The sequence below is a fragment of the Misgurnus anguillicaudatus genome, chromosome 9 (assembly GCF_027580225.2).
Source record: "Misgurnus anguillicaudatus chromosome 9, ASM2758022v2, whole genome shotgun sequence".
Classification (NCBI taxonomy): Eukaryota; Metazoa; Chordata; class Actinopteri; order Cypriniformes; family Cobitidae; genus Misgurnus; species Misgurnus anguillicaudatus.
This window is the reverse complement of record NC_073345.2, coordinates 6009975-6015974: the sequence shown is the minus strand read 5'-3', so window position 1 is coordinate 6015974 and position 6000 is coordinate 6009975. Positions and strand designations below refer to the sequence as shown.

At 36.9% G+C, this 6000-nt stretch overlaps 1 long non-coding RNA gene across 3 annotated transcripts; it reads left to right on the top strand.

The window, feature by feature from the left end:
* The first annotated feature begins 1039 nt into the window (after nucleotides 1-1039).
* Nucleotides 1040-5254, top strand: LOC129419696 (uncharacterized). 3 transcript variants are annotated; one of them, XR_012370980.1, is made up of 6 exons: nucleotides 1040-1314; nucleotides 2060-2128; nucleotides 2577-2730; nucleotides 3212-3291; nucleotides 3555-4031; nucleotides 4142-5254. It is a non-coding gene; the product is annotated as an uncharacterized lncRNA (long non-coding RNA). The 3 variants fall into 3 exon arrangements; XR_012370982.1 differs by lacking the exon at nucleotides 1040-1314 and adding an exon at nucleotides 1463-1737; XR_012370981.1 differs by lacking the exon at nucleotides 1040-1314 and adding an exon at nucleotides 1463-1836.
* Nucleotides 5255-6000: the final 746 nt, after the last annotated feature.

The window sequence follows — 6000 nt, the reverse complement described above, 5'->3', positions numbered from 1 at the left end:
GCGAAAGGTGTTTGAGTCTTTTCTGGGTCATGGTGCTGCGTACCCATGTCTTCAAAAGACCCAAGGAAAAGAAAGTGCGCTTGGATGAGGCCACGGATGGGTAGGCAGACAGTAATGAAATTAAAATCCAAAATACACATAATAACCTACGTGGGTCAAAAATAATTTCCTAAAATATTCATAATATATAAATTGTGCAAAATATTTTTTACTTAAAAAAATCTCTCACCAATAGCAGCACCCCCACTTCCCACGGCCATGTAAGTGGGCGTGGTTTTAGCAACCAGTCACCTAAGCTTCAACCACATCCCACCTCTTTACCCATTTTCGGTTATCAACGAGTGATGACGCGCTGCTAAGATGGCGACCGCAAAGACCGCCTACTTAAACTTCAAAAAAGCTTTTCACAAACCTATGGGTGACGTCACGGACACTACATGCATAATTTTTACAGTCCATGGTTCTAACAAAGCAAAAATCCAGGGCAGAAAAGACAGAACTACAGTAGTGCCTGACTGCATGATCATATCACTTTAGTATTTACTGCCATGAGGCACACATTAAAGCTTGGTGAGCTGCAGGGGGCCCACAAGCCATGCAATACTGTAACACTGGTAAAAGAGATTATATACCAGGGGTCTCCAACCTTTTTGTAAGCAAAAGCTACAACAATGGATAAAATCTGGAGGACAACTTTTATTATATAGTCTACACTCTAAAAAAAAAAGGTTCCTTGAGGTTCTATATAGAACCGTGGGGTTCTATACTTGGCCAATAGAACCTTTTACCAAAAAACGGGTTCCATATAGAACCCTTGGAAGGCAAAGAACCATTTTTATTAAAATGGTTCTATAATTCACGTTTTGTGACTGAAGTGTAAACTAAAGATACACAATAATTGCAGACCTACACAACTCATTTACAAACCTACACAACTCATTCACAAACCTTTTTGTGTCAATAGGCTGTGGTCAAATAAAGAGAGAGTCAACAAATAGGCTATTAATATTTAATGTATGATTTATTTCCTGTGAGCTTTTTTATGCAAGTTTGTACATTAGCATGAAACTTACAGTGCAGTTTGCGTTTTTGGTGAATTACCAGGTGTTTTCTTTATTTTGTACATTCTAAATTGTCAATGTTTGTTTAATTTAACCTGAAGGGGCATTAAAAACAAATAATCGCAAAAGTGCCCTCTGGTGGCGTATATATGCGTTGCACCATAAGCGAAGATGAGCCTCGTGACGTGACAGTTTTTTTTCAAACTGAGGTGAGGAGTTCGGACTCCGGACCGGCATTTGTTTGTACCCTGAGGTAAGTAAACTTTACATTTTTGAAACGATATTACTGAAACATTTAGTATAATTAATTAATATTTATTTTGTTAGAGTAGGTGTTGTGCTAAATAGTGATACTAGAAGCTACATTTATAATATTTACCTCAGGTAAAATACTGCTGGTAACGTTGAAGCACTTGACGGGCTTCGTCAACCGTCAGTTATAAAAGCTCTGTTAAATACATTTTGTTCCGGGTTTTAATGAATTACGTTACAGTCCTGCTTTATTTCTTTGTCATTTTAAATTAAATTGCCAATCAGAATAAGACAGCTGTGTTGTAAGGAGACGAAATTCGAGACAGTCATTTCAGTGAAGCGCGTGGTCAAAGGAACCGGGTGGAAGACGGTAGAAGGGAAATTATATGTAGTTAAATGTTTGTCGCAGTTTTACACATATTCCGTGAGTATTGTTCGCTTGTTCACGAGTGTTTTATCAGGGTTGGAGCTAAACTCGGAAGGAAAGTGGAAACTGCTGGCCAAAGTTGAGAACATTCCGCCGGTCTGTATTATAAATGCACGATTGCAGTGCAGCGTTTGTATCCGCAACAAGTCTAACGTTAGATATGCATGTTTTCTGTGATGCACACAAATAATTAATGTGATGGTAGCTGTTTAGACACTTACATTTAACATTCAAATGTTTTAAAACCCAAACGTGTTCAGGTTTTTATGTGTATTTGGTTTGTGAAGTGTAATTTATGCTTTTTTCCTCTCCCCCACAGATAACCATGGTTAATAAATGATCAGACACGTCACTGGCTTTAAAATATAAACCCCATTGATGCAAAAAGGTAAGGTGCTTAAAAGACCTCGTAAACCCGACTGTCACTAATGTTCATCAAAGAGCAAAATTAAAGAAATCTGTGTTTTGTAGCTTTAATGATAATTCTTACTGTATGTATTTCATTTAGAATTTAGCATTAAAGACTGTAAAGTGTTTGAGGACTTAAAGGAATAGTCTACTCATTTTCAATATTAAAATATGTTATTACCTTAACTAAGAACTGTTGAATCATCCCTCTATCATCTGTGTGTGTGCACGTAAGCGCTGGAGCGCGCTGCGACGCTACGATAGCATTTAGCTTAGCCCCATTCATTCAATGGTACCATTTAGAGATAAAGTTAGAAGTGACCAAACACATCAACGTTTTTCCTATTTAAGACGAGTAGTTATACGAGCAAGTTTGGTGGTACAAATGTTTGTCTGAAAGTGGATATATAAAGATTTTGTGTTTTAAGATGCTGCATGGAATGACAATGAGGTTTGGAACAGACTTGGTGAAGAACATGGAAACATCTCTAAATAAAATGGCCCCAAACATCATCAGGAGTGCAAAAGAAGGAAGTAAAAAACATCTCTACGCCAATCTCATTGGAGAGGAAACCACAGAAGGTGCTTGTTCTTTGTCCAGTGTAAAGTAGCTTTATTTGCATTGTCAATGTAAAGGTTCTAGCACCTATAAATTGTATAAGTGAAAATATGAAAATAATGTTAGTATAAACTTTTTCCTTGCCATTGAAGAGTAAACTTGTTAATTAAGAGACGCTGGCTGAGAAAGAGTTAAAGTTTACCCACAAATTAAAATTGTCGTCACTTTCTTCAGCAGAACACAACAGAAGATATTTTGAAAAAGTATGGTTATCGAACAACAATGGTGCCCATTGACCTGCATTGGTTTGGTGTCCATTAAATTGCTACCAAAGTTGTTCGGTTACAGACATTCTTCAAAATCTTTTTTGTGTTAGTGTTCTGCTGAAGAAAGAAAGCTGTGAACATTTGAAATAACGAGTGAGTGAATGAGTTTTCTTTTTTGAGTAAAATGTCCCTGTAATTGATTTCTGTACCTAATGTACAATAATTTGTATCTTTGTAGGTCTGGTGAGGAATGCTGCACTTATGTTATTGCAAGCATTATTTCAAGAAAATCCCAGCTTCCTTGACTGTGTAAATAGTGTAGGTATAGTCTTCTGTAATTTAGTTAGCATTTGAGGCACTTTATTTAAAGTAACATTCAATGCAAATATAAAAATATTACTCTGTTTACCCTTAAATAGCATACAGCTCCACATCATTTATTATGAGTCTTGTTTTTTCGTGAGTGTCGCTTGCCTAGTTGTCATACTTTATTTGTGTTATTATGGGATAATTTTAAGTCTATTTGATGGCTTCTGTTAATTGGTAAGAAGCACTTAAAAGGTGAAATGTTTGTTTTACAGGAACCCAAAGGTCCCACACCAACCATAGTGTTCAACGGCTCTCCTGATCTTCTCAAATCTGAATGTATCAACTTTATAATGGACAATGTGAACTTAATATGTGGAAGACATTGACATCACAGGCTGTGGAATGACTGTGTCACAGGTCGGAGAAGCGGACCACCCCTGTCGCGGATCACGCTCCTCCTAGTTCCACCTCGAGGAGGTCCCAAAGCACCCCAATGAGCAGAGAAACCAGAGATAAGTAAAATATCAAAATATAAACTTTATTTAAATTATTTAAAACTAAAGTGGGGAATGGGAATCTAAAAATCTCGCTTCTCGCCCTCAGGGGGAGTATTACGGGGCCAGGGACGTTGGAGGGGTTTCCACGTGACTCCAGCTGGAACACCGCTAGAGAGCGTATCTGGGTGGGTTGGGCACACACCGTCGCGGCGGCCCCTGATGGCATCCACAAAGGTCCAAGACCCTCCTAAGGTGAGTACGGACGACAAGGACACAGCACAACACTTAAAGAAAGCTTTGTGTATTTCCGTTTCAAGAGGTTCTTACTTGACTGTTGAACAGTGTTTCTTCTTCCTCCACAGCTCCCAGCCGTAGCAGAACTACGTATTTCAGCACCCGAACGACTAACAACCCAGCCGGCATCTGCAGCGTATATCCAACGCGATCAAACTTCACTCTGACAAGTAACTTCCTATACACAACCACGCCGTCCTTTCGCCCGGACCAGCCCCGCACTCTTTCCGCCCGCTACCTAGCGGTCGCCGGATCAGCAGAGCCTGCGGACTCTTCGGACTCTGTGACCCTTACAGTAACTTCTACCTTCTCTCTTTATATCCTCCTCCATGGCGTGGCTCGCCCAACCATCGCTCGCCACGTCACTCACACAGCTGTGCCTTGTTTCAGTGAGTGCGGGGATTCCCGGGGAACCCGGAAGTGCCGGTGTCTGTACAAACCGGTCCGGGCGGAACCTCTTCAGTCTCCTTTTGGTTCCCCCCCGCATAGTCACTCCGTGACAACTGTTTGCGTTTTTTTTTCTCCTCAATGTTCAATACCCTTTTGCCATTAAGCACGCAGTGACATTAATTTATAAAATATATGCTTAAGTTTTAATACCTGTACAAAACAAATGTACAATCAACTTGTGTAAATTGTCTTTTTATTTAATAGATTGTTCATGAATTGTCTTTAAATGCATTGTGATTTCGGTGGCACTTTGCAATAAGGTTCATTAGTTAACATTAGTTAATGTATTAACTAACTTGAACAAACCACGAGCAATACATTTGTTACAGTATTTATTCATCTTTGTTAATGTTAGTTAATAAAAATTTAAGCTTTAATTGCTTGTTCATGTTAGTTCAGAGTGCATTAACTAATGTTAACAAGATTTTAATAAAGTATAAGTAATTGTTGAAATTAACATTAACAAAGATTAATAAAGGCTGTATAAGTGCAGTTCATTATTAGTTCATGTTAACTAGTGTAGCTAACTAATGTTAACTAATGAACCTTATTGTAAAGTGTTACCGTGATTTCTTTTCATCATTTCAGACACATGTAAAAGTTACTAAAACTTAGTACTGCATATACTGTACAGTATCTATGCGTAAGGGAAATAACTTGAACAAAATTTTTTATGTATAGTGTAATTAATAGTTTAGCTGTTTAATACAGAGATGCAATATATATATATATATGTATATGTATGTTTATTAAAAAGTGAAAATGCTTAATGGAAATAATTAAATAACTAAATGGTTGAATGTAATGAGACATTTTAAATGTAAACCAAAGTTTTGCTGTCTAATACAGAATAAAGAGATGTGATTTTAAGTAATTTTTATAGATTTATATTTCTGTATAATACAATTAATAAATAGTAAACTTTTATAATTTTCTAGATCGGTTATAATTTCTTATCAATAATAAATTACTCATAATAATAAAGAACCTTTAATGGTTCTAAATAGAACCATCTAACTTTGATTCAAAGAACCATTTGGGGTTCTTTTTAATGAACCCATTAAAGTGGTTCTATATTGAACCATTTGGGGGTTCCATATATGAAGCAGGTGATAGAACCATTTCTGGTTCGATATAGAACCATTTTTTTTAAGAGTGTACTTAAAACATTTGTTTTACTTGATTTTATTTTTATTTTACTTGATGTTTTATTATTGTTTAAAATGTTAACATGCATAAAAGAAGCCAAGCTAATATAAAAAATATATAATAAATATTAAAATTGCCCCGGGGCACCATGTTGGAGACCATTGTTATATTCAAACAGCACAAACACAATCAGGAAAAACATGCCTATATTTTTTGTTAATGGCATTAGACGTATTCATTCCATGGGCATTGAATAAAATCATGTTTGCTCACCTGCTAAGAACTTCCAGCACCAGACTGAGGACAAAGAAAGAGCCGAAGACGTCCA